The sequence below is a fragment of the Microtus oregoni genome, unplaced genomic scaffold, assembly GCF_018167655.1.
Source record: "Microtus oregoni isolate MIOR12 unplaced genomic scaffold, Mior012 000034F_ref0000314, whole genome shotgun sequence".
Taxonomy (NCBI): Eukaryota; Metazoa; Chordata; class Mammalia; order Rodentia; family Cricetidae; genus Microtus; species Microtus oregoni.
Window position 1 is genome coordinate 10,610,111 of NW_024543093.1, and position 14,940 is coordinate 10,625,050.

The 14,940-nt window shown below is 46.3% G+C and overlaps 1 long non-coding RNA gene across 1 annotated transcript; it reads left to right on the forward strand.

Moving 5' to 3' along the window:
* Positions 1-3,785: 3,785 nt before the first annotated feature.
* On the forward strand, positions 3,786-7,319 carry LOC121432353. The gene is made up of 3 exons (XR_005972192.1): positions 3,786-3,822; positions 4,220-4,286; positions 7,250-7,319. It is a non-coding gene; the product is annotated as an uncharacterized LOC121432353 (long non-coding RNA).
* Positions 7,320-14,940: the final 7,621 nt, after the last annotated feature.

Consider the following 14,940-nt stretch of genomic DNA (forward strand, 5'->3'; position numbering starts at 1 on the left):
TATGGAGGTGTGTGGTGGGTGTTTTCTCATCCTGTGTGTAGGTTTTTATGGAGGTGTGTGGTGGGTGTTTTCTCATCCTGTGTGTAGGTTTTTATGGAGGTGTGTGGTGGGTGTTTTCTCATCCTGTGTGTAGGTTTTTATGGAGGTGTATGGTGGGTGTTTTCTTCTGGTGCTCTCCACCTTAATTATTTTGAGATAGGGCACTACTATATGGCAGCCCTGGCTGGTCTGGATCTCTGGATTTGTACACCAAGATGGCCTTAAACGCAGAGATCACTTACCTCTTTGTGCTAGGGTTAACGCCTAACCCAGCCACTTTGTATTTGATGCTGGCTCACTGAACCTGGAGCTCACCAATTTAGCTAGAGTGTCTGGTTAGCAAGCCCTAGTAATCTGCCTGTCTCCTCCCCAGTGCTGGCATTATAGGCACATGTAGCCATGCCCAACTTTTGCCCAGGTGCTAAGAATCTGAACTCAGGTTCTTGCATTTGTGTGGTAAACACTTTATTGACTGAGCCGTTTCTTCAGCCTGTGTCTGACTTTCTATGTGGGTCTAGGAATCCAAACTGGGATTCTCCTGCTTGTGTATGTATGCGCCACCACTGCAGTTTGAGAATGTGAGATCTTGGCTTTTCCTGCTGCCATGCCTGGTTCTGACTGCCATGCTTGGTTCTGACTGCCATGCTTCCCCATTGTGATGGTGATGTATTCATCCTTCTGGAACCCTAAACCCCAATTAAATCCTTCCATCTTTGCCTTGGTCACAATGTTTTCTCATGGCAATAGACAAATACAGTGTGTGTTGTTGGGGAGGCATGCCTGGTGCCAGAGGAGGCCAGAACCATGGTACAGGTAGTTGTGAGCTGCCTGAAGTGGGTGCTCTGGTCCTCTGCAAGAGCAGCAAGTGTTCTTAACTGCTGAGTCATCTCTCCACAGCTGCATCGCATGGTGACTTTTCAAAAGGGGGAGACCTGAGCTGGTATGCACCCCCTCCTTAGATGCACCTGCCCCTTACCTACCAGGTGTGACCTATCCATATTGGACTTCCCAATCTCCTTAACTGTGAAATAAAATTCCTTTTTTTTTTCCCCCAAATGAAGTATTTAATCTACTCTAGGCCTGGTGGCACAAGCCCGAGGCAGGAGGATGTCAAATTCAAGATTAGCCTGAGTCACTTAGAGTCTTGTCTCAAACATTAAAAAGAGGGCTGGGCTGGGTCCGTGGTGCACACGCCTTTAATCCTAAGCACTTGGGAGGCAGAGGCAGGCGGATCTCTGTGAGTTCGAGGCCAGCCTGGTCTACAAGAGCTAGTTCTGGGACAGGGACCAAAGCTACAGAGAAACCTTGTCTCAAAACACCAAAAATAAAATAAAAAGAGGGCTGGGAATAGGGTTCAGTTGTAGAGTTCTTGCCTGGTGCAGGAGGTCCTGGTTCAATCCCTGGGACCATGATGAAAAGGAACCCTTAATTGGCGGCTGTCATGCTGCACAAAATGAGCTGACAGGGTGGTTGTGCTGGGGATTGCACTAAGGGTTCTATGTTTTATACAAGCTAGGAAAGTACACAGGCATTTGGATTTGGTTCTTAATGTAATTAATGGCAGGAGTATTGTTCAGGAAAGCAACCGCCTCTTGAAAGCCTGTATTATAACTGCTGTGGCACACCTCCTTTTCCCCCCTTCCCCTTCCCTGCTAATTGCCTTGCACTTCCCAGGCAAGCAGCCCCATCGCCTGCTGAGGACGCTCACTCCACTCCTTCCTGTACTCAGCTCTCTCCCCACCATCTGGCTAATTGCCAGTCTCCTGGCACTTCCCACTCAGGTGGGATGGCTGAGTGCCTTCGGGAGAGCACTGGGTGAGCTGGGTCTCTCAACCCTCACTGTTCAGGCTGCATTTCTGTGATTATCTCTTGGCAATCCCAGCCTTGAAAACCACATCACTGAGTTCAATCTACATCCTCCAGCTTCTGTGTGCTGGACAGCCATGGAAATTCTTTGTTCTTTCTTCCCTCGGCAGAGCCCTGTTTCACCTGGTGATGAAGCTTTGCCTGCTGCTTACACATTCCTGTCCCGTGTCCTCTGGACACCTGGTCCCCAGGATGCTCTCCTTGTCACTGCCCTCCCTGTCTGTTTACCCTCTCCCTGGATGTGGCTTGAGTCCCAGTGTATGCAGGAGGTATCTCTGTGTGCTGAGTTATCAGGCCCAAAGGAAACTCCATTTCCCCAAATCCCAAAAGGCAGAAGGGACAAGGGCTGTCTGGCTGACTCCGGCTGACCTTGGTGTCTATTAGCATCTAACTGTGGTGCCTATTAGCACACCAAAGAGCATCACCAGGCTCCCCAGCTCTTCTCACCTCCCCAACCCTGGATTTCTCAGCTCACAGATTCCCTTTCCCCAGCTGTTCAGTTCTCCTTACAGCCTTGCTCCATCTGTCTGTCTCACTGTCTGTCCACTTCCTTCCTTTCTGTTCTCCCGAGCTCTTCCTGTCTCTACTCTGCTCCTGCTTTTCCCATGACCAGGTCCAGTCTGTTGGCCATGCTCAGTCTACTCCTTTCTCTGCGCTGGACTCTTCCAGGTGTGGAGCTGGTACTTTCTTTGGGCCGCCAACCAGCTCACCAATAAAGACATGGAGACATTAATTATGAATGCTCAGCCGTGGTATGGGCTTGTCCCTGTAGCTCTTTCAGTTTAATTTAACCTGCTTCTGTTTATCTACATTTTGCCTCGGGGCTTTTTACCTCTCTTTCATTCTGTATGCCCTACTTTCCTGATTCCTCTATGTCTGCCTCTTTTCTTTCTTCCTTGAACCTAAATTCCTCCTCCTACTTACTTTCCCTGCCTGGAAGTCTCACCTATACCTCCTCCCTTGCTATTGGTCATTCAGCTTTTTATTAGACCAATCAGGTGCCTTAGGCAGGCGGGGTAAAACAGCAACACATCTTTACATAGTTAAATAAGTGCAACACATGTCTGCATAGTTAAACAAGTATTCTGCATCACGGGTGACTCATTCTGCTCTCTCTCTCTCTCTCTCATCTACAACAGAGACCTTCTACTTAACCATTCCAATCATGTCAGTTTATACCGTGTGAATTCACAGGGTACTCAGGGCCTCTCCAGGTCTGGCAAATGGTAAGCTACAGTCCTGGGAGTCGTTATCTTCAGCATGAGGCCACAGGTCCTTTCCACGATGTCATATTCATGTGTGAGGCAGATGGTCTAGGATGGCTTGATGTAAGTAACTTGACAGTTCAGGATGAACAGGACCTGGAGGTGGGAAAGGTTGCCCTGATTTCAAGCTCAGAAAATTTGCAGGGAAGCCTGTCAGGTGGATTAGTAGGTAAAGTAGCCTGAGAACCCACACTCCATCCCTGGGACCCACATGGTGGAAGGAAAGAACATATTCTTAAACTGTCCTCTGACCACATACATGCCATCACATAAGTGCCTCCATACATGTAGACACACACACAGACATGCACACACACACACACACACACACAGAAACATAGAGAAGCACACATTTAGTCTAAATGTTCCTTAAACAATTGCACTGGGTTTGAGTTGCACACATCCCATTAGGGAATTGTACAGCTGGTTTTGTGTGTCAACTTGACATAAGCTAGAGTCATCAGAGAGGATCTTTGATGTGGGAGGGTCTTTTTGTGTTGATTTCATTGGTTAATAAAGAAACCACCTTGGCCGTTTGATAGGCCAGCCCTTAGGTGGGTGGAGTAGACAGAACAGAATGCTGGGAAGAAGGGAAGTGGGTCAGATGTGATGAAGCTCCAACCCAAGATGGACATAGGCTAGAATCTTCCTGGTAAGTCACCACCTCGTGATGCTACACACATTAATAGAAATGGGTTAATCAAGATGTGAGAGTTAGCCAAGAAGAGGCTAGATATAATGGGCCATGCAGTGTTTATATGAATACAGTTAGTGTGTTGTTATTTCGGGTGTAAAGTTAACCATGCGGAAGCCGGGCGGGATGAAAAGCAGGCCTGCCCTCAGCTCCTTCTACAGATCCTCACCTGAGGAAATGTCGCCTTGAGAGCCGGCTGTGAGGCATTTTTCAATTAGTGATCAGTCCATGGGGGGTGGTGCCATCCCTGGACTGGTGATCCTGGGTTCTATAAGAAAGCAGACTGAGCAAGCAATGGGGAGCAAGCCAGTAAGCAGCACCTCTCCATGGCCACTGCATCAGCTCTTGCCTTCAGGTTCCTGCCCTGCTTGAGTTCCTGTCCTGAATTTCTTCAGGGATAAACAGCATATCTACACCACAGTGTAAGTCTAATAAACCCTTTCTTTTTTTTTTTTTTTTTTTTTAAACCCTTTCTTTTTTAACTTGCCTTTTGGTCATGGTGTTTCGTCGCAGTAATAGAAACCCTAACTAAGATAGGAACAAAAAATATTTTTCTTCATATGAATATTTTTTTCAGTGGCTACCAAGATGTTGGGGTGTTGTATTGTTTACTTTTGTATGTTGTGAATCAATTCTTTACAAAAACTATGTACGGAAGCATTTTATTTTGGCTCATGGTTTGAGATGGTACTGTCCATTGTGGCAAGGAAGCCATGGTAGCAGCTGGCCATTGTCTCTGCAGTGAGTGAGAAGAATGCTGGCACTAAGCTTGGCTTCTCACTTCAGGCTCTTAGCCCAGTCCAGACACACGCCTTCACAAACACAACAAGAGGTGTGTCCCAAATGCCATTTTTGTTGTTTGGCCCTTGCATGTCTGGTCAACAGCAGCTGGATAGCAGGTGGCTCAGGTCAGGATAAAGAAGGCCTCAGATGCTCCAATGGAGTCACTCCCGGTTTGCCCCTCTGATGCCAGTCCGTGGGGGCAGTTTTAAACACACTGTGTCTCTGCTGTAGGTTGAATCTACTCCCCTAGGATTTAGACACCTCCTGTCGCATCTGTAGCCCCACGGGGCTGTCAGGATGCTGCTTGATGAGGACTGTGGAGGCTGAGAGCTCTCTGGAGAAAACACTGTGACAGGAAGGAAATGTCAGAGCAGGCACCCTTCATCAGCTGGAGGGCTCTTGTTTACATTCCATCCTTTGCAATCAGCATCTCGCTAGAATTGTGCCTGTGCACTCGCTGCTCAGTCCTTCCCATGCCTAAGGGCACACACCTGACAGGGTTTTATAACCGGCTGGCTTTTAGTTGCTGAAATGAGTTACTTGACCCAAAGAGTCCCAGCTTGCAGTGGGCCTACCTAGCCCTCTTGAAAAGTAGCCCTGAATCTGGGGTGGCCTTCATGGAAGATGAACAGAGTACCTATATCCAAATCTCCTCAAATGGTGGGAAGCAAGAAGGTGGCAAAATAAGAGAAGTGTGTCATCTCTGAACTGCAGCAGAGAGAGCACCTAGAGTAGCCACTACTGTAGGAAGTCAGAGGTATCCTAAAGGGTTTTTACAGACTGCCAGGGCTGGAGGAAGAGAAATGACACCACTCTGAGGTCACTGGGGTAGTGACAGAAGGCTGCCACAGTGACGGGGAGGCCAGGATGAGGATGCTCATTTTGTTGAGAGAAATGTTCAATTTCCATCAAGCTGATGGGCCCTGTAGCAAGAAAGACAGGCTGGAGGGGGGAGAGTGCAGTTCCTGGGGTTTCTCTTTTTAATTTGTATTTTTATGTGTATGCATGTTTTGCTGAAATGTATGTTTGTGTACCATGTGTATGCCTCTCTGAGGCCAGAAAGAGGGTATCAGGCTCCCTGGGACTGGAATTAGAATTTGTAAACCACCAGCAGCAAATGCTGTTAACCACTGAGCAATCTTTCTAATCCCACTTTGAGTCTTACAAGTTAGGGTGCCCACAGTGAGAAGCCCCACAGTGCAGAGGATTGATATTGGACTCTATAGAGGCTGAGGCTAGGGGCAGAGACGGCTTTGCCACCTCAGACTCATAATATGGGGTGTTAGCTCTTCCAGTGTGGAGACCTGCTGGTCATTGACACTGGCTGCCAGGTACCTGCAGGGTGAGACCCTGTCACCATGAGAACTGCTCTATGAAATTCCACCTGCATAATCCACCTTCTGTACCAGTTATTCGTACATCCCATGTTTGTTAGGATTGGGCTATCCGATTCCTGAGTACCTACTTCACTTGGTCTTGGGTTTCTGCTTTCCTTCCATGGCCCCATTCCCCAACGCCACAACATGGGGTTTATCACAGCATATTTTAGGGAATATTCAGAAATAGTAGATGCCATGATGCCTCCCAAACAGCAAAATGTTTTCTCATCATTGAACAGTCTTCTTTTTCACCGCAGGTGGTTAGACTATCATTTCACATGTTGGGAAGTAGAGAGGCCATTGGACTAGAAGTGGTCACAAGAGTGAAGCCTAAAAGTGTCAGCAACTTTATACTAATGCACGTTTGTTTGTTTATTAGCTTCTTTTTTTAAAAGAATATTTATCTATTATGTATTCAATATTCTGTCTGTTGGTCTACAAGAGCTAGTTCCAGGACAGGAACCAAAAGCTACAGAGAAACCCTGTCTCGAAAAATCCAAAAAGAAATAAGAAAAAGAAAACAATATTCTGTCTGCATGTATGCCTACAGGCCAGAAGAGGGTACCAGGCCTCATTACAGATGGTTGTGAGCCACCATGTAGTTGCTGGGAATTGAACTCAGGACCTTTGGAAGAGCAGGCAATGTTTTTAACCACTGAGCCATCTCTCCAGCCTCTGTTTATTAGCTTCTTAAGACAAGGTTTCTCTGTATAGCCCTAGCTGTCTTGATCTCACTCAGCAGACCAGGCTGGCCTCGAATGCAGAGATTTGCTTGCCTCTGTCTCTCAAGTGCTGGATTTAAAGGCTTGTGTCACCACCACCCAGCCTTGTAGTGACATTTCATTTGTATTTTAATAAATAAAGCTTGCCTGAAGATCAGAGAGTAAAACAGCCCCACGGGTCAGCCTTACAGACATGGCAGTGGTGACACACACCTTTAACCCCAATAGACACATTAGTTTGTCATAGAAACCAGGCAGTAGTAGTACACATCTTTAATCCCAGAGCTAAAGAGGATTATAATACAGGAGGAGACAGCTCTCAGATACAGTCTCATTCTGAAATTCCTGGAGGCAGGATCACCCTTTCAGACTGAGGTAGTGGTAAGAGCCAGCGGCTGGCTGTTTTGCTTTTTCTGACCTTCAGGTTGAACCCCAATATCTGTCTCTTGTTTCTTATTAGTTGTGATACACAACCTTTTTTTTTTTTTTTTTGTGATACAGGGATTCATGAAGCTGACCAGACTGGGCTCAAACTCATAGAGAGCCACCTGCCTCTGCCTCTGCGTGTGGGAATTCAAGGTGTGACCTATCACACCCAGGACAGTTTCAGGAAAGGATGAAGAGACCTGTACTTTCTTTCACGTGACCCGGAAATATTGCGTTGCATGTTTGGGAGACAGAGAGATCCTGGCTCTGAGGAAAAATGGCCTCTCATCAGATGTTTGGGTTGATTTTTGTTCTAGGAGCTGATTGAGATCATTCATCATCTTGACGATATGCCCCTGCTTTTCTTCTAGAAAAAGGCCTAGAGTTATACTGAAGTCATCCATGTTTCCTTCAGAGACGTATTATTAGTATCAAGAGGCAGGATTTTCTTTTAATTAGTTTGAAGAAAACTTTACTGAGCATGGCCTCCAAGCAACTGTTTCTAGGCATGGCTTCTTTGTTAAGATGTCTGGCCCCTTACTCTTCTTTTCTCAGTTAAGAAAATTTATATGCACACGTGGCTTGTTTCTTAACACACAGATAACTTAAAAATCTTATTGGACATTTTCAAACACAGATTAATAAAGAAGAACAGTTTGATGAATAGCTGTCACCCAGCTTCGACAATCTCAACATTTGATATCTTTGAGTGGCATTCTGGGATTGTTCCCCCTTTGAGCCGGAGGCAGGAATACACTCATCTCCTGCCTGGTAGGCACTTGTTGGGTTTCCTTGATGCACAGGCTCCATGTCAGTCTCACCGATTCCCTTTTCCATGTCTTCTGGTTAGCCATGCTTATTTATAGATGGGCCCTTGAGTTTCACAGTGTGCTTTTATTTGTCGACAGAGCCAGCTCCTGTACCCCAGAGTCTCACGTAGCTTCCAGCCATCGCTGCATCTTCAATTAGGTATTATGTCCCCCCCACTCCCCCGCCCCCCCTTAGCATTTTCTATTTCCCACAAAGCCCTCCGGGCTCTTCCATTTTGAAGACATTAATTCAGTTCTGACCTTAACATGGAAAGTAGTTTGAACCTGGGTTCCACAATGGGTAGGCTCCACATTTTTCTGGCTGGATCTGAGGAGAACTGGCCATGAAGAGGGCCTGATGACCCAGGCCAGCTGGAGTTCTGCTTGCCTCCCATGTCCCTTAGTCCCTGTCTTACTAGGAACACAGAAAGCAAGAGGCTTGGACAGGTTGGCAGTGGGCAGGGATATTTACTTTGTAATGCCTCTCTTTGCCCTCTCCTGCCTGATGTTGACCCCAGCTGGCTGCTTAGAGCTCTTCCCCAGTTCTAGAGGTATGTTTTTTTTTTTCTTTTTACTTTAGCCAGGCTTACTGGAATTTTCCGGAAGACCGAATGCCGGATGTTACATAAAGAGCCCTTCCTCTGAGTTACAAGTGGTAAAGGCAGCTACTGGTGGCTGTCAGGTGGTTTGCATCTGTCCCCAAAGCTCACGTGTGGGAAGTTCATGCTGGTCCTCAGCATGGAGGTGGTGGGACCTTTCACAGGCCACGAGGGGGCACTGTCCTCAGAAGAACTCCTGTAGCTATCTCTAGACCCCACATACTTCCAGTGAGAGCCGGTGATAAAACACCTTGGCTCTGTCACATCTCTGGCTTCCCACATAGTCTCTCCCTCAGACATGTTCCCACCATGGTGCTGTCTGCTGTGAAGTGACCACGGATGTTCCTTTCCAGAGGCCCAGCTGACAAGGCTGGTGAGACCTGGACCCCCAACCCACCCATGTGTGACCTCAATAATCCTTTTCCTCATAAAAAACAGAGGCGCAGGGCAGTGGTGGTGCACACCTTTAATCCCAGCACTTGGGAGGTAGAGGTGGGCAAATCTCTGTGAGTTGGAGGCCAGCCTGGTCTATGAGAGCTAGTTCCGGGACAGGCTCCAAAGCTAGAGAAACCCTGTCTTGAAAGACCAAAAAAAAAAACAAAAAACAAAAACAAAAAAAAAAACAAAACAAAAAACCCAAAACAATCACTGACTGAAGAGAAGGTAAAGAAACCCAGGATCCTTGTTTGATAAACGTTCCTTGTTGTTCCATTTCTTGGGTTCCTCCTGGACTTGCCATAAAGTCAGCATAACAAGACTGCTGCACATTAAGGCAAAACGACCGATCTTTGTCAACATTGTGGAGTGGAGTCCTTTAAAAGTGGTCTTTGTAGATAGGAATTCTTTTGTTAGAAAGCTAAATGAATCCTTAACCGTTTAGCTCAGGAATCTTGACCAGGAAATAGAGAAGCATATAATGTAAATACAGCAGAAGGAACTGAGGCTTTGTTTAGTTCTGAGAGTCATGAATACTGCCTTACTGGGTCCTTTTGTCATTTCTCTTTGTATATAGACCCCATATTGAAATACATGCTAATTCATTGATTTTAGTGTTTATACCATGAACTCACAAAGCAATTGATGCTGATTAGTTTCTGTAATAAAGAACTCTTGTTTTTAATGTTTTATAAAAAAAAAAAAAACCAAAACAAAAACAAAAAAAAAACCCAAAAAACCAAAACAAAAACATATCCTTAGGTTTTGTGTTATAGTAATGAATGGGAAATGAGTTAATGCATTAACTTAATTAAAATACATAATTAATTTAATAAATTAGCCACCACATAGAGAAAAGACTTGAGGGATGGAGAGACGTGTGTGTGTGTGTGTGGGGGGGGGGGGGGGAGACAAGATAAGATACAAGGAGGGAGAGAGAAAGGAAGGGAAGAGAGATGGAGACAGATCTGTTAACATTTCACGAGCAGCTCCCAGCCATGGCGAAATCCCTTGTTATCCTCCTCAGGTGTGCAAATTGAAAAAACTTGGCAGTCCTGCCGTCTGCCTCCTAAAGTGTCCAAACAGTAAGGACAAAAAACAGGGCTCTCAAAGCGTGGTGAGGCTTGGCGTGTTGGCGCAGAGCCAAAGCAATGAAATAATGGAGGCCACTGGAGGCTCAGCTGTCTGTTCCCAATGCCAGGCAAATCACGTGACTGGCTTCCTAGGGGCCACTGGGCTTTTCACACCTGTTAAAGAAGATAAAAATAAGACATTTTTTTCCCCAAGTGGAGATAGTTTTATGTGTGCAAATATGCAAAAACAGAACGGTCAGAGAGCTGGTTGAGAGGTTGGAGCACCGCCTGCAGTGCCCGAGGTCCTGAGTTCGATTCCCAGGTAAGTAAGTAAGTAAGTAATGTAATGTCTGTGTGTGTGTGTCTGTCTGTGCTGTGTGACTGTGTGAATGAGGCTCTGCATGCATAATTAATTGGAAAAAAGGTTTTAGGCCGGGCAGTGGTGGTGCACGCCTTTAATTCCAGCACTCGGGAGGCAGAGGCAGGTGGATCTCTGTGAGTTCGAGGCCAGCCTGGTCTACAAGAGCTAGTTCCAGCACAGGAACCAAAAAGCTATGGAGAAACCCTGTCTCGAAAATTCAAAAAAAATCAAAAAAAATATATGCCAAAACAGAATATGACTTTATTGTTTATAACATTGCTGGAGAGAAGAGGGGATGTGACTAGAAGGGAATTTGAATAGCAGTTCCTAAAAGAACATAACCAGCAACTGCAAGTTTCTTGTAAACGGCCATGGGGTAGTCCAATGACGTTAGACTTTTTCAGTTTTTTCCTAATGTATTTGTTTTTGTTTGCTTCCTTCCAGCCATTGTCTTCCTAGGTAGCCTGGCCTGGTATGGAGCTTGCTATTTAAACCTGGCTGGCCTCAAACTCGCAGAGACCCATTTGCCTCTGCCTCCATTAAAGGTGTGTTCTCCCATGCCTGGGTTTTAAATACAGGTTAATGATGGAGGAAGGTAGCCGGGTGGTGGTGGACGCCTTTAATCCCAGCACTCGGGAGGCAGAGGCAGGCGGATCTCTGTGAGTTCGAGACCATCCTGGTCTACAAGAGCTAGTTCCAGGACAGGCTCCAAAACCACAGAGAAACCCTGTCTCGAAAAACAAAAAAACAACAAAAAAAAAATGATGGAGGAAGGTCATTGGTTAAAAAAATAAAGAAACTGCTTGGCTGGCCCTCATAGCTTAGAACATAGGTGGGTGGAGTAAACAGAACAGAATGCTGGGAGGAAGAGGAAGTGAGCTCAGAGACTCCACAGCTCTCCTCTCGGGAGCAGACGCCTCAGAGAGACGCCATGCTCCCAGCTCCCAGGCAGACGCACGCGATGAAGCTCTGACCCAGGATGGACATAGGCTAGAATCTTCCAGGTGAGCGCACCTAGGGGCACTACACAGATGATTAGAAATGGGCTAAATTAATATGTGAGAATTAGCCTAGAAGAGGCTAGAAATGGGCCAAGCAGTGATTAAATGAATACAGTTTGTGTGTTGTTATTTTGGGCATAAGCTAGCCAGGCAGCCGGGGTGCTGGGAACGCAGCCCCGCTGCTCCTATTTCTACAGGTTAACATTTACTGAAATTGAATTATAGGGGGATTTTCTACCAACAGATTTCTTCCCTCTCAGGCCCCTTTCTCGTTTGCTGGAACCTTCTCTTCTTCACTCTCACCCAGATGCAGAGGCCAAGATTCTCATGAAAGAAATACATGTTTTTTTTTTTAAATTCTTTTTAAATGTTATAATTTTTTTAAATTTATTTATTTATTATGTATACAATGTTCTGTCTGTGTGTATGCCTGCAGGCCAGAAGAGGGCACCAGACCTCATTACAGATGGTTGTGAGCCACCATGTGGTTTGCTGGGAATTGAACTCAGGACCTCTGGAAGCGCAGCCAGTGCTCTTAACCTCTGAGCCATCTCTCCAGCCCCTAAATTTTTTTTAAGTTGTTTTTACTGAGCTATATATTGTTCTCTGCTCCCTTCCTGTCCTCTCCCCTCCCCTTCTACCCTCTCCCACTAATCCCCATGCTACCAAATTACAAGGAGATCTTGTCTTTTTCTACTTCCCATGTAGATTAGATCCATGTCTTAGGGTCCTCATTGTTGTCTAGGTTCTCTGGGATTGTGAATTGTAGGCTGGTTTTTCTTTGCCTTATGTCTAAAAGCCACTTATGAGTGAGTACATGTGATATTTGTCTTTCTGGGTCTGGGTTACCTCACTCAATATGATGTTTTTTAGATCCATCTATTTGCCCACAAATTTCAAGATGTCATTAAAAAAATAAGATTCTTAAAACTGTCCTCGCTGAAGCAGGAAAATGCCACCAACCCTGTTGAATCACAACCAGAAGAAGATGTGGCTTCAGCACTGTGTCCAGGAAGCATAGAGGCTGCACATCCGAATATGACCCCATCTGGAGGGTGGGTCTTGGTTCTCCCAGTTCCAGGTTCCTCTCTTCAGTTCAGCCCACGGAGTGAAGCTGCAGAACTCATCCCCATCCCGGTGGGCACTGTGCTCAGGAACTTGTGCAAAACTGCTGGCAAGGTTTTCTGCTAGTCACTGTGTGCGGTCTCTCTGGGCTACATTCATTCGCTTAGGCAGGAATAGCCTTTATACTTAAAAATGACTGCTATAGGTTTGCGTATAGTGATATACACCTTTAATCCTAGCCCTTGTGAGGCAGATAGATACAAGTGGTGAATCTCTGTGAGTATGAGGCAGCTTGGTCTACATAGAAAGCTCCAAGCCAGTCAGGGCTATACAGTGAAACCCTGTCTGAAAAAGAACATTTATGGACTGGAGAGATGGTTCGGCGGTTAAGAGCATTGCTTGCTCTTCCAAAGGTCCTGAGTTCAATTCCCAGAAACCACATGGTGACTCACAACCATCTGTAATGAGGTCTGGTGCCCTCTTCTGGCCTTCAGGCATACAGACAGAATATTGTATACATAATAAATAAATATTTAAAAAAAGAAAAAGAACATTTATACATTTATATATTATACACATTTATATATTTATACACTACCTTCACATTCCCACTAAAGCCTAGAGGGTCCCAGCCCAGACAGGCTTGCCATGATGGAGCTCGGCTGTCTTTCAAAACATCTGAAGTGCTCTTCCCAAGTGTCTTAACTAGGGCAATAAATTCTGGTCATGAAACCGATTCCGGGCCGCTGCTGGCTATTCTGTAAGAAACAGTTCAAGTTCAGAAGAGTCAGTCTTCTTCAAAGGGGAACTCTCACGGGCAGTAGGGCTGCAGGAGATCAACAGTGCTGTCTCCCTGACTCTGCTTGAACTGGTGAAAGCAGAGTCCCCCCCAATTCCTCGGGGGCATCTCCCCTCTCTTACTTTTTGAAAGTATGATTTTCTTGACACGCACCTGCTACCCTCTCTCATGCCAGCTGGGACAGAAAAGACCTCTGCCGAAGACAGAGGCCAACACACAGTCCTTGGGGTCCTGCTGTGCTGCTGTAGCTAGGAGCAGCCAGCAGAGGCAGGAGGGGCGCAAACTCCCAATTTCAAGACTGTTATTTCTATAGCTGAACAAAGCATTTGCTTTTTGCTCTGTATTTTGCAGAGACTTTTGCGTTAGGCTTTCTGAGTTCAAACCCCTGCCTTGGGCTGGGCGATGGTGGCGCACGCCTTTAATCCCAGCACTTGGGAGGCAGAGGCAGGCGGATCTCTGTGAGTTCAAGACCAGCCTGGTCTACAGAGCTAGTTCCAGGAGAGGCTCCAAAAAGCCACAGAGAAACCCTGTCTCGAAAAAAACCAAACAACATCAACAACAAAACAACAACAACAACAACAACAACAACAACAAAAAACCCCTGCCTTGTCACATCCTGTGGACACAAGTTCCTAACTCGGGACCTCTGGAAGAGCAGCCAGTGCTCTTAACCATTGAGCCATATCTCCAGTCCCTTAACTGTCATCTTAACACAACCTAGAATTACCTAGGAAGAGGGAATCAATGAGAAATTGTCTAGATTAGGCTGGCCTGTGGCCTGTCTGTGGGGGACTATCTAGATTACATTAATTCAAATAAGGTCTGCTCTTGTGGGTGGCACCATTCCCTAGGCAAGGAAGTGTACAGAGGGGGCTGAGCATCAGTAAGAAAGCACGTATTCATTTCTTGCTGTTTCAAGTTTCAAATTCCTGTCCTGTTCAGCTCTGTTGTCCCTGTGATGGATTTTAACATGGAACTGCGAGCCAAATAAACCCTTTCTGCATTTAAGCCGCCGTTGTCAGAGTATTTTACCACAGCAAGGAAAGCGGGACAGCATAACTGTTACAGTTGTGGATATGCTTTTTTGTTTATTTGCTCGAAACAAGATTTCTCTGGGTAGCTTTTGGGTCCCTGTCCTGGAACTCGCTCTGTAGACCACGTTGGCCTCGAAACTCACAGAGATCCTCCTGCCTCTGCCTACCGAGTGCTGGGATTAAAGGCGTGCGCCACTATGGCCAGACTTGTGGATAGGCTTTTATCTTTGGTTTGGAGAGACCAGCGTCCTGCCCTGACCCCGGGGTCCTCTGTTTGAATCTTCAGCTGAGCCCAGAGTTGTTTAGACAATCATGCTTTTTGATTTGCATTTGTTTTCACTCCTGTGAAATAAGAATGGTTGGATCTACTAGCCTCCCGTGTTGGTACCGAAAGTCCAAGCACAGCCTAAGGGTGCCAGGTCAGGTGATGCTCCAGGAGGCGAGGATGCCCCGCCCAACAGAGATCCGGACTGGCCACTGCTTGGTCTCGAGGTTTTGGTTTCCACCTGAGACCGGTCAAACGCTGCTCTCAGCCCCGCCCTCCATACAGCCCCGCCCACAGACGGTCCGGGCTCGGCCCCGCCAGGCCC